Source organism: Taudactylus pleione, unplaced genomic scaffold, assembly GCF_031769625.1.
Source record: "Taudactylus pleione unplaced genomic scaffold, aTauple2 ptg000296l, whole genome shotgun sequence".
Taxonomy (NCBI): domain Eukaryota; kingdom Metazoa; phylum Chordata; class Amphibia; order Anura; family Myobatrachidae; genus Taudactylus; species Taudactylus pleione.
This window is the reverse complement of record NW_028284698.1, coordinates 13,055,425-13,069,770: the sequence shown is the minus strand read 5'-3', so window position 1 is coordinate 13,069,770 and position 14,346 is coordinate 13,055,425.

The window sequence follows — 14,346 nt, the reverse complement described above, 5'->3', positions numbered from 1 at the left end:
CCCATATACCTGTCCTATTCATACAGCACCCCATATACCTGTCCTATTCATACAGCACCCCCATATACCTGTCCTACTCATACAGCACCCCCATATACCTGTCCCTCATCAATTAACCCATCTTCCTGCACTTTGCTCTTTTCACCCCAAAAATTACACGTCATTATTGGCCAAATGAAGCTAATTAAAACTTATTTTTGTCTAATTAGTCATTAAGGGGTGTGTCCTAGTGGTCCCCATAATTTTAGCTAAAAATAGGAGTTTTGTACAAATTTTACTACTCAGGAGGTGGTGAAACACTTTTTGCTGCAAATGATATGGAGAATTCACACCTGTAATAAGTCATGGCTAATAGGATTGCACAATAAGTACGAATTTGCACTATAAGCCGCTTTTTAGCGAATAGTATCTTTTTGTGGCTAATTGAATTCCTCCCTAAGCTATAAGAATTACCTAGTGTGCTTACCTACTATTTAGGGGCATAGTTATAATGCGTGCAGGGTGTGCGGTGGACCAACAAGTCATATTGTAACAGAGTGTCTCTTACCACCTCTACACCCTCTTTGTGTGGCATTTCCTTGTAGAGCAAGGAGGCGTCCATAATAACCAAGAGTACACCAGACACGGGCCTCTGAGTCCAAGGGGCCTACACCGCACACCCTGACCCTATATTATACTTACCACTCCGGAGTCCCACATCGGCGCCGGTGTCAGTGCTGCAAAAACCGCCTGGAAATTGGTCAATGTGGCTATTATCCCGGCATTTTGAGCATGTGTAATATGAAAAACACCGGGATAATGGCTGCCGCGCCATTTTCCTGGTGACCGGCGCATTCGCTGTAGACTCTGGGTAGAGACTAGTGCCCAGAGTCTACCACTGCAACACTGCACTCAGGGCCTGATTCAGAGCCGGACGCTATTTGCGCTCTCTCTTTCAGAAAAAGGGGCCGGCTATTTAAATTGAGTGCTCACTCTTTACGGTCTGTTGACGCCTCTATGTCTGAGCGAGCGAATGAAACATGCGCTCGCTATTTTGTAAAGATGCCCCCTGGCCGCTCGCATCCTACGTCATCTCCGCTATTTATTTGATTAATCGAGTACATCGAAAGGCACCTGAACTACTCGCAGTGCTTGTGGTAGGATTTTCATGCGAACAGTTCAGGCTAAGAAACAACCAAGTGAAGTGGTCGATGACGCTGGTTTGTTAATTATGCACACCCTTAAAACGCCCGTTTTGACCTTTTGGCACGCCTGCGTTCGGATCACCACTCCCCGTTTTCAAGCACCTTCCCCTGTTACCACCCACAAACGCCTCATCCTGTCACTCAAATTAGCAGGCACTTGCTATTTTGTGAGCGCTCGATTTCCGACCGCAATGACTGGTTGGCGCATGCGCCTTACGACCCATACTCATGCGCAGATGTGCGAACATCGCTCGGAGCGAATGAGCGTCCGCTTCTGAGCGGCTCTGAATCAGGCCCTCAGTGCACTGCCGACCACCGTAGAGAGAGCAGGGGGCCCCAGATGGAGACTGCACATGGGCCCCCCTCCTCTCTTAAATCGCCCCTGCTGCTGTATAACATTATTTGTACTGACACCTGGTTGTTTATTCTTCCAATAACTAGTTGCTATTGTTATAAATAAAAACAAATAAACATCTTTTCATATGTTCTTGATATAGTTACATTTTAATGTGAAAAGTCTACATTGATATAATTACTTCCACACCATAAATTAGGAAACCCCCAAGTTATCCAGTGGTCATTTCACCCATGCCTCACAATGGATGTTACATGCACATAGACACATCCAGCATACACCATATACAGGACAGTGATATGGGCAGGTAACTGCCACATGTTGTTTTTGAGGCATGCGGCTGCCGCCAGGACAGCTGAGCTGTTTACTTTCAAACCCTTGGTGGATCAATGACAGTTGGACGTCAGCTGTGGATGCAGAGATGGAGAAGGCTGCCATGAAGAGAAGGATGATTTCCAACTCATCTGAAGAGAAAGATGTGAAGGAGTCCATCATGAGGAGGAATAAGAAGAGATGGAGGAAGTTATCTAGCTCAGAGGAGGAGAGGAGTGGGGCTCGAGAGGCGATGAAGAGACGGATTGTTTTCAGCTCCTCTGATGAGGAAGATGTGAAGATGGACCCCATCATGAGGAAGACTAAGAAGACTAAGAAGACTAAGAAGAGATGCAGAAAGTTACCATCTGGCTCGGAGGAGGAGAGGATCGGGGCTGGAGAAGCCAGAAAGAGGAGGATGGATTCCAGCTCATCTGATGAGGAAGCGGAGAAGGGATCCATCAAGAGAAAGGATAAGAAGAGATGGAGAAAGTTACCATCTAGCTCGGATGAGAAGAGTGAGAGCGGAGCTGAGAGGAAGATGAGCGACGTACATGACGCAGATGCAGAGAGAAGAAGTAAGGGAAACTCACACATACAAACTATATTCATATAAACACTGTGAATGTCTTTTGGTCGCTGTACCACATTAGAGAAGTGCTGAGGCCTCTATCTCATCTACTAATATTTAAAAATACATTTATTAGAATGTATTTGTAATATGCTAAATTAGCTGCATCAAAATTTAAATTACTGTTATTTACCTTGCTGGTAAATCTGAGAATGTTTATAAATCCCTATATTTAATGATTCTGAGTTGGGAGTAAAGAAAAACAAAAAAGCAAGTATCTTTGTATCTGGGACAAACCATGTTGCAATGCAAGGGGTGCAAATACATTAGTATATTTGTATGCATGCAGGATAAATACTGGCTTGTATTGCATGTAGCCCACAAATACTGGACAGCTTTATATTTACACTGCAATTTAGATTTGAGTGTGTACACGCCCATGCACATTTAAATCTGCCTAACATGCAGTGCTGCATGGTTTTACCAAGGTGCACAGGGCCTGATTCAGAGCCGCTCGTAAGCGGCCGCTCGTTCGCTCCGAGCGATGTTCGCACAACTGCACATGCGTATGGGTTGTAATAAGCATGCATGAACCAGTCATTGCGGTCGGAAATTGTGTGCTCGCAAAATAGCGAATGCCTGCTAATTTGAGTGACAGAATGAGGCGTTTGTGGGTGGTAACAGGGGAAGGTGCTTGAAAACGGGGAGTGGTGATCCGAACGCAGGCGTGCCAAAAGGTCAAAACGGGCGTTTTAAGGGTGTGCATAATTAACAAAGCAGTGTCATCGACCACGTCACTTGATTGTTTCTTAGCCTGAACTGTTCGCATGATTGCGGTAGGAAAATCCAACCACAAGCACTGCGAGCAGTTCAGACGCCTTTCGATGCACTCAATTAATCTAATAAATAGCAGAGATGACGTAGGATGCGAGCGGCCAGGGGGCGTCTTTACAAAATAGCGAGCGCATATTTTGTTCGCTCGCTCAGACATAGAGGCGTCAACAGACTGCAAAGAGCGAGCGCTCAATTTAAATAGCCGGCCCCTTTTTCTGAACGAGCGAGCGCAAATAGCGTCCGGCTCTGAATCAGGCCCACAGTTACTTGCTTTGCTCCCAACTCAGGATCAGCTCCTGTATCTTCTCCACAAGTATCGCTAATGTGTAATACAATGACTACGCTATCTGTCTGTGCCTTGGAGCGGTATGCAGTCGGGAAACCGGCGTACCTAATCCCGACAGCTGGCTTCCCGACTGCTTAATCCCGGCGAGGGTTAAATGACAGGCGTCTAAATCTAGATGCCTGTCATTTTACCGATGCCAGGAGACCGGCGCCCGGAATCCCGATCGAAGTGATGCTGGGAACCGAGCGCGGACAGCCGCGGGGGTAGGGGAGTTAGGTTTAGGGCTCCCAGGGGGATTTAGGGTTAGGCACTCCACTGGGAGGTTAGGCTAGGGGGAGGGAGGGTTAGGCACCCCCGGGGGGGACTTAGGGTAAGGCACCCCCCTCAGGGGATTTATGGAGCGTACACATGGTCAGATTTGTCAGACTTGTCAGATTTGTCAGATGGACGATTGAACGATTAAACGATTTGAACAATTTGAACGATTTTACCAAACTTTTGAACGATTTGAACGATTTGAACGATTGAACGATTTTTGACTACATTAAAATGAATGGAATCGTCCAAGTCTGACTGCAAACCCATCAGATGTCAGATATCGTTATCTGACAAATGGGAACGCGCATCGTTGATCGTCCATCGTTCAGGCATGTCAGATATGAACGATTTTCCTTCAGATATGAACGACTGAACGATTTTTAAATCGTTATCGTTCATATCTGAAGGAAAAATCTGATCGTGTGTATGCACCATTAGGTTTAGGTGGCGGGGTTATGTTTAGACACTTAGAGGGGGGATTAGGGTTAGGCACTGGGGGGGGAAGGTTAGGGTTAGGCACCCCTAAGGGAGGGTTAGAGTTAGGGGGTAGAATTAGGTTAGTGAATACTTACCTAGGGACGATCGGGAATTTCATCCTTGTCGGGCTGCCGCTGTCGGGATTTGGCCAGGGGTCCAGCGGTGAATCATACCGATTCCCATGGAACTGCTGTTTTGAATAGGGATGGCCATCAACCATCGATGGTTCTCTGCCATCGATGGACTACTGGGAGCCAATGTTTTTATAAAAATTTTTTTACAGAACAGAGCTCGGCCTAGCCCCCCGGCGGCCGCTAAGTGCTGCCCCCAATTTTGATTGGACTGTGGCTCGGAATCTCCGTAACACAAAAGCAAAGAGACAACCTGACCCAGCAGTGAACCCAGCAGCGGTGGCCATCAAAAAGGTGCAAACCATCGATGGTTCACTATAGATGGTTTGTGTGCTATCGATGGTAACCACTAATGGGCCCTACTTTTGAAATGTAACTGAGCCAGAAAGCAGTTAGTAAGATCTATTTGTTGATGAAAACACACTGATACTTTTCAAAAAATGCATGTAGCCATAGGGATCATTGGGCCTGATTCAGACCCACTCGCGAGCGGCTGTCCGCTCGCAAGTGGGTCGATGGTGTGCACTGCGCATGCGTACGACGGCGGGAGCTACGTCGTGCGCATGCGCCAGAGGCGACGAGCGAAGGACTTTCCTTCGCTCGTTGTGTCTGATCAAAGGGGGCGTGCTGTCGATGTTGATTGACAGCATGCCCCCTTTGGTGGGCATGCCGGGGGCATGTCTCCCAGACGGGGGCGATCCCAAGGGAACGCCTACCGTCAGAAGCCGGCCCACTGACATCACTAGTGATGTCAGTGGGAGTGATTTTGGCTCTGAATCACTCCCAAAATCACTCCGGGCCTTGCGGTTGAAAAACTCAACCGCAGGCTCCGGCTCGCAGTGGCAATGGTCGCGATGGTCAAGACCATCGCGGCCATCAAACTGCACGCTCGTATAGGCTGTGGGTTAATGTATATATTAACATACAGTATATATAGAAATAATCTCTCTCTATAAATATGTAACAGCATTGTAATGGGGATAAAGGTGCAATAAAGGAGATGACTAGATTCTTCAGGGAGTCAGGGAGATTGCTACTATCTCAGGGAGTCTCACTGACAATCAGGGAGAGTTGGCAAGTATGAGTAATTGTAGCATCCACAAAACAATGGGGACAGGGATTGTAAGAAAAATGTACTCCTACACAATCTCATAATCACTGGGGTGACCTTCCTGTGTCTACTGTATTTATGTTGTATTCTGGGCAAGATTAAGGGCCACCTGGGGCTAAAAATAATCAATGGCCTGTTGTGAGAAACAGTATAGGTGCCTACACACTTGGAGATATTGTACCCGATCTGGCCGATTCCGACGCATCAGAACGACAGATCGTGTAAAATATGCTCAAATAGTGAGTTCCCACTCACGATCACAATGTGATGCGTGTCCCCGCTGGTCGCACATCGCATCGTCAGATTTGCCGTGCTGTAGGGCAGATCTGACAATCTGGAACATGATGCACTGAAAAAAAAGAAAGGATGCACGATGTATCTTTTGTACATACACCAAATCGTGTGCCTAATCGTGAGCAGGACTGCCGGGGAACTGCTAGGGGAGTTTTAAGGGAAATCGTACACATTGTCGGATCGGCATCACATCGCCAAATGTGTAGGCACCTTATGGGTATGGCCAGTGCTGTGTGGGAGTGTCATGATGAGAGGAGGGATAATAGAGGCAGCAGGAAGCCACAGACTTATATAGTATAAGCAACAGGGTCCCCAACAGCACAGAGCAAATCAGGAAATGAGTGATGTGTTAGTAAACAGGTCCGAACCTATGAAACTCTAACTTTATTTATTTTTTTAAAGTTGCTCCTTGTGAGACATAAAGGCTGCTTTTAGCCATTGCTAGGTTATGTATGTTACTGCTTCGGGCCAGCACTGTCATTTTTGTTTCCCAAAGTAAAATTCCTCTATTTTATTGTTGGGAACAATCTCAGGCCGAGTGGACGTATTCCATTTCACTTGTAAATACAGGAAACATTCTTATTTAACAGTACAAAACATTGGAAATAAATTTAGATCCACTCACATTGATTTAGTAAGGACAGTTCTCAGCATTAAGTCACTTTCAGAGCCGTATTTAGACCTCATGGGGCCCTAGGCAAGATACTGGTTTGGGGCCCCACTTCCTCCAACAAACCTGTGCATATATTACAGTAGGTGTCGCTGGAGCAAGATACATACATCATATTATATACAGGCATCTATATATATATATATATATATATATATATTCCAAAAGGCCTGGGACTCTGGATAAAAGGTCATAAGTGGGGTGTCTTCCTTAAAGCGATTGTAATCTCCATGGTTCCTATTCAAAGAATGAGGCGACACTCCCAAGCGATGTGAGACAAGAACTGTATTTAAATCATTGTAGTGACATCAATTATATCATGATATATTTGATGTCACTACAATGATTTAAATACAGTTCTAGTTTCTCATCGCTTGGGAGTGTCGCCTCATTCTTTGAATAGGAACCATGGAGATATATATATATTTATATAAAGTGATGCATCTTGCCCCAGCGACACCTACGTTAATATATGCACAATTACTACAGTGTTACTATATATACAGTATATATATATATATATATATATATATATATATAAAATCATGTAATAAATATATATGTAGCCAACTGTGTATACACACATATACTGTATGTTTGACAGGATCGTGTATATATATATATATTAGGGGTGAGCGGGTTCGGATTTCTGAAATCCGAACCCCCCCGAGCCCCCCCGATCCGAGTCCGATCCGAGTCAGGCTCGACTTTTCCCGCCTGACTCGGATCTGAAATCGAGGCAAAACGTCATCATCCCGCCTTCCGAGTCTCGCGGGTTTTGGATCCTATATAAGGTACCCGCGTCGGCGCCATTTTCTCACTCGGCTGTGGACAGTGAAGAGGGAGGGTGGGAGTTAGGGCTGTGTAGTGTAGTGTAGTGTAGTGCTGCTGTTGTCCACTACTTCAAAGTCCATAGGGGCTGGCTGTGTTGTGCTGTGCTGCTGTTGTTAATAGGGGCTGTGTCCACTACTTCAAAGTCCATAGGGGCTGGCTGGACTGTGTTGTGCAGTCAGTTCTCCATAGGGGCTGTGTCCACTCCAAAGTCCTGTGCAGTGTCCCAGTCCTAAAGGGGTGCTGTAGTGTTGTCCAGGGGGTGCTCTGTCCATCAGGGGTGCTCCCCCCAAGTGCTAAAAAAATAATATTTTTTCTGTGTTTGTGAATTGTGTGCGCAGTAGCCGCACGTGCATCAACAAAGTAGTGCCAAGCGTGCGCCTGTGTCATAAGTAAAGGGCTGGCTGGCTTGACCGTTAAAGGGTGCTGTAACCCCCAAAGTACACTCCAGTCCAAACCAAAAAAAAAATTATTTTCTGTGTTTGTGAATTGTGTGCGCAGTAGCCGCACGTGCATCAACAAAGTAGTGCCAAGCGTGCGCCTGTGTCATAAGTAAAGTGCCGGCTGGCTTGACCGTTAAAGGGTGCTGTAACCCCCGAAAGTACACTCCAGTCCAAACCAAAAAAAAATTTATTTTCTGTGTTTGTGAATTGTGTGCGCAGTAGCCGCACGTGCATCAACAAAGTAGTGCCAAGCGTGCGCCTGTGTCATAAGTAAAGGGCCGGCTGGCTTGACCGTTAAGGGTGCTGTAACCCCCGAAAGTACACTCCAGTCCAAACCAAAAAAAAAATTATTTTCTGTGTTTGTGAATTGTGTGCGCAGTAGCCGCACGTGCATCAACAAAGTAGTGCCAAGCGTGCGCCTGTGTCATAAGTAAAGGGCCGGCTGGCTTGACCATTAAAGGGTGCTGTAACCCCCAAAGTACACTCCAGTCCAAACCAAAAAAAAAATTATTTTCTGTGTTTGTGAATTGTGTGCGCAGTAGCCGCACGTGCATCAACAAAGTAGTGCCAAGCGTGCGCCTGTGTCATAAGTAAAGGGCCGGCTGGCTTGACCGTTAAGGGTGCTGTAACCCCCGAAAGTACACTCCAGTCCAAACCAAAAAAAAAATAATTTTCTGTGTTTGTGAATTGTGTGCGCAGTAGCCGCACGTGCATCAACAAAGTAGTGCCAAGCGTGCGCCTGTGTCATAAGTAAAGGGCCGGCTGGCTTGACCATTAAAGGGTGCTGTAACCCCCAAAGTACACTCCAGTCCAAACCAAAAAAAAATAATTTTCTGTGTTTGTGAATTGTGTGCGCAGTAGCCGCACGTGCATCAACAAAGTAGTGCCAAGCGTGCGCCTGTGTCATAAGTAAAGGGCTGGCTGGCTTGACCGTTAAAGGGTGCTGTAACCCCCAAAGTACACTCCAGTCCAAACCAAAAAAAAAATTATTTTCTGTGTTTGTGAATTGTGTGCGCAGTAGCCACACGTGCATCAACAAAGTAGTGCCAAGCGTGCGCCTGTGTCATAAGTAAAGGGCCGGCTGGCTTGACCGTTAAGGGTGCTGTAACCCCCGAAAGTACACTCCAGTCCAAACCAAAAAAAAAATTATTTTCTGTGTTTGTGAATTGTGTGCGCAGTAGCCACACGTGCATCAACAAAGTAGTGCCAAGCGTGCGCCTGTGTCATAAGTAAAGGGCCGGCTGGCTTGACCGTTAAGGGTGCTGTAACCCCCGAAAGTACACTCCAGTCCAAACCAAAAAAAAAAAAATTTTCTGTGTTTGTGAATTGTGTGCGCAGTAGCCGCACGTGCATCAACAAAGTAGTGCCAAGCGTGCGCCTGTGTCATAAGTAAAGGGCCGGCTGGCTTGACCGTTAAAGGGTGCTGTAACCCCCAAAGTACACTCCAGTCCAAACCAAAAAAAAAATTATTTTCTGTGTTTAGCCGCACGTATATATCAAATCGATATAACATAAATGGAGGACCAAACTTTCTCCGATAAAAATAAAATAGAGAAAGATCAAGAACCACTTCCTCCTAGTGCTGAAGCTGCTGCCACTAGTCATGACATAGACGATAACATGCCATCAACGTCGTCTGCCAAGGCCGATGCCCAATGTCATAGTAGAGGGCACATACAATCCCAAATGACAAAGTTCAGGAAAATGACTTTGAAAAAAACATTTAAATCAGCTGAAGAGAAACGTAAACTTGCCAATATGCCATTTACGACACGGAGTGGCAAGGAACGGCTAAGGTCGATCCCTAGTATGTTCATGACTAGTGGTTCAGCTTCACATGACGATGGAAGCCCTCCTCCCACTAAAAAAATCAAAAGAGTTAAGCTGGCAAAAGCACAGCGAAGAACTGTGCTTTCTAAGAAGATATCACAAATCCCCAAGGAGAGTCCAAGTGTGGTGGTGGTTGCGATGCCTGACCTTCCCAGCACTGGACGGGAAGAGGTGGCTCTTTCCACCATTTGCACGCCCCCTGCAAGTGCTGAAAGGAGCACCCACAGTCCACTTGCTGATATGCAAATTGAAGATGTCACTGTTGAAGTACAACAGGATGAGGATACTGGTGGAGCTGGCGCTGAAGAGGAAGTTGGCGAGGAGGATTCTGATGGTGATGTGGTTTGTTTAAATCAGGCTCCGGGGGAGACAGTTGTTGTCCGTGGGATGAAAAAGCCCATCACGGTCATGCCTGGGCAGAAGACCAAACATTCCACCTCTTTGGTCTGGCAATATTTCTATCCAAATCCGGACAACAACTGTCTTGCCATATGTACCATATGTAAAGGTGAAATAAGTAGGGGTAGGGACGTCAACCACCTAGGAACATCCTCCCTTATATGGCACCTGCAGCGCGTTCATAAAAAGTTACTGTCAAGTTCAGAAACTTTGGCTAATACCGTAAGCAGTCCAGGGACACCTAAATCCCGTTGTCCTGTTGTATCCAAGCGCCTGCAAACCACACCGTCAACTCCCTCCTCGTCAATTTCCTCCTTAGTCAGGATCGGAAGTAGTCCTGCAGGCCATGTCACTGGCATGACTGACTCTCCTATCCGGGATTCCTCCGGAGGATCCTGCATTGCTACGCCTACTGCTGCCGCTGCTGCTGTTGCTGCTGCTGGGAGTCGTTCATCATCCCAGAGAGGAAGTAGGAACACCACTACTTTTACTAAACAATTGACCCTCCAACAGTCCTTAGCGAGGAGGATGAAGTACGACAGCAGTCATCCTGAAGCAAAACGTATAACTGAGGCCTTGACTGCTATGTTGGTGTTAGACGTGCGTCCGGTATCCGCCATTAGTGCAGTGGGATTTAGACAATTGATGGAGGTAGTGTGTCCCCGGTTCCAAATCCCGTCTAGATTCCACTTCACTAGGCAGGCGATACCGAGACTGTACAGAAACGTCAGAAAAAGTGTCCTCAGTGTCCTGAAAAATGCCGTTGTACACAATGTCCAATTAACCACGGACATGTGGACAAGTGGAACAGGGCAGACTAAGGACTATATGACTGTGACAACCCACTGGGTAGATGTATCACCTTACGCAGCAACAGCAGCAGCGTCACCAGTAGCAGCATCTCAGAAACGCCAGCTCGTTACAAGGCAGGCTACGCTGTGTATCACCGGTTTCAGTAAGAGGCACACCGCCGACAACCTCTTAGAGAAACTGAGGGAAATCATCGCCCAGTGGCTTACCCCACTTAGACTCTCCTGGGGATTTGTGATATCTGACAACGCCACCAATATTGTGCGGGCATTACATCTGGGCAAATTCCAGCACGTCCCATGTTTTCCTCACACAATAAACTTGGTGGTGCAGAATTTTCTGAAAAGCGACAGGGGCGTGCAGGAGACGCTTTGGGTGGCCCGAAAAATTTCTGGCCACTTTCGCCATTCAGCGTCTGCGTGCCGAAGACTGGAGCGCCAGCAAACACTCTTGAACCTGCCCCGCCATCACCTGAAGCAAGAGGTTGTGACGCGGTGGAACTCAACCCTCTATATACTTCAGAGGATGGAGGAGCAGCAAAAGGCCATACAAGCCTATACATCCACCTATGACAAAGGCAAAGGAGGGGGTATGCACCTGACTCAAGCGCAGTGGAGAATGATTTCCGTGTTGTGCAAGGTTCTCCAGCCCTTCGAACTTGCCACACGTGAAGTCAGTTCAGACACTGCCAGCTTGAGTCAGGTCATTCCCCTCATCAGGCTTTTGTAGAAGCAGCTGGAGAAAGTGAAGGAGGAGCTAAGACGGAGCGATTCCGCTCGGCATGTGGGACTTGTGGATGAAGCCCTTCATTCGCTTTGCCAGGATTCCAGGGTGGTCAATCTGTTGAAATCAGACCACTACATTTTGGCCACCGTGCTCGATCCTAGGTTTAAAGCCTATGTGGTGTCTCTCTTTCCGGCCGACACAAGCCTGCAGAGGTGCAAAGACCTGCTGGTGAACACACTGTCAGCTGAAGCGGAACGTGACACGTCAACGGCTCCTTCTTCATTTTCTCCCGCAACTGGGGCTGCCAGGAAAAAACTTAGGTATCCTAAGCAACCCGCTGGCAGTTTGGACATCTGGTCCGGACTGAAGGACCTGGCAACAATTTCTGACATGTCTACTGTCACTGCATATGATACTGTCACCATTGACAGAATGGTGGAGGATTACATCGGTGACAGCATCCAAGTAGGCATGTCAGACAGTCCATACCTGTACTGGCAGGAAAAAGAGGCAATTTGGAGGCCCCTGTACAAACTGGCTCTATTTTACCTGAGTTGCCCCCCCTCCAGTGTGTACTCCGAAAGAGTGTTTAGTGCAGCCGGGAACCTTGTCAGCGAAAGGCGTAGGAGGTTGCTTCCACAGAATGTGGAGAAGATGATGTTCATCAAAATGAATTATCAGCTCTTCCAGGGAGACCAGCCTCCAGAAGGTACAGAGGGACCTGTGGTGGTGGATTCAAGTGGGGACGAGTTAATACTTTGTGAGGATGAGGATGTACACACTGAAGAGGGTGAGGAATCGGTGGATGAGGAGGATGAGGATGACATCTTGCCTCCGTAGAGCCAGTTTGTGCAGGGACACATTAATTGCCAGCTTGTTTTGTGGGGGCCCAAACGAACCAATCATTTCAGCCACAGTTGTGTGGCAGACCCTGGCGCTGAAATGATTGGTTTGTTAAAGTGTGCATGTCCTGTTTATACAACATAAGGGTGGGTGGGAGGGCCCAAGGACAATTCCATCTTGCACCTCTTTTTTTTCTTTGTATTATGTACAGTTTGGGGCCTAGTTTTTCTAACTGCCATCCTGTCTGCCACTGCAGTGTCACTCCTAGATGGGTCACGTGTTTGTGCCGCCCACTCGTGTTGCTTAGCATAGTCATCCAGCTACCTCGGTGCAACCTTTTGGACATAAAAACACTATTGTGAGGTGTGAGGTGTTCAGAATAGACTGGAAATGAGTGGAAATTAAGGTTATTGAGGTTAATAATAGCATAGGAGCAGAAAAACCTACAAATTCTGTGATTTTAGCTGTTTTTATGCTTTTTTTCAAAAAAATACAGATCCAAAACACAAAACCCAGAACCCAAAACACGGAAGGGTGGTTTTGGCAAAACCAATCCAGATCCAAAACACGAAGAAAGATCCAGATCCAAAACCAAAACACAAAACACGAAAAGTGGCCGGTGCACACCCCTAATATATATATATATATATACATATATATACACATATATATACACACACACACTGGGTGATAAGCGAGACGGTAGGAAAGGGGGGTGACTGGACAGAGGAAGATAGGCGGAAAGGGGGGAAAAATAGGGTGAGACGGAAGGAGAGTGGGATAAACAGAGGAAGATGGGAGGAAAGGGGTAGGGGGAAGAACATGGTGAGACAGAAGGATAGGGGGAAGAACATGGTGAGACAGAAGGAAAGGGGGAAGAACATGGTGAGACAGAAGGATAGGGGGAAGAACATGGTGAGACAGAAGGATAGGGGGAAGAACATGGTGAGACAGAAGGATAGGGGGAAGAACATGGTGATACAGAAGGATAGGGGGAAGAACATGGTGAGACAGAAGGATAGGGGGAAGAACATGGTGAGACAGAAGGATAGGGGGAAGAACATGGTGAGACAGAAGGATAGGGGGAAGAACATGGTGATACAGAAGGATAGGGGAAAGAACATGGTGAGACAGAAGGATAGGGGGAAGACCATGGTGAGACAGAAGGATAGGGGGAAGACCATGGTGAGACAGAAGTATAGGGGGAAGAACATGGTGAGACAGAAGGATAGGGGGAAGAACATGGTGAGACAGAAGGATAGGGGGAAGAACATGGTGAGACAGAAGGATAGGGGGAAGAACATGGTGAGACAGAAGGATAGGGGGAAGAACATGGTGATACAGAAGGATAGGGGGAAGAACATGGTGAGACAGAAGGATAGGGGGAAGAACATGGTGAGACAGAAGGATAGGGGGAAGAACATGGTGAGACAGAAGGATAGGGGGAAGACTATGGTGAGACAGAAGGATAGGGGGAAGAACATGGTGAGACAGAAGGATAGGGGGAAGAACATGGTGAGACAGAAGGATAGGGGGAAGAACAGAGGGAGAGGGGAGGTGGGGGATCACAAGAGTAAAACTCCTTCACAATAAGTAGTGACTCAGCAAATAAATAAATATATAGATAGCAGTATTGTCTAACAGAGCATTTTTAAAGTTAAACATACCCAGACTGGGAAGTCTCACGCTGTAGAGCACAGGGGTGGTAGAGTTGTCCGGAGGGGGGGGGGGAATCGGATGACGCTGGCTACACCGTGCAGGGGAGGGGGGGCTGGCAGCACTCACACTGGCTGGCTACAGCAGCACAGGCTGCAGTGGGGGGGGGGGTTGGTGGTAGTAGGCTTACGATCAGCGCATGCAGCGGTGGGGGGGGTGGCGGCTACAATGGTGGAGGGAGGCAACACCACTGTGATTGAAGCGC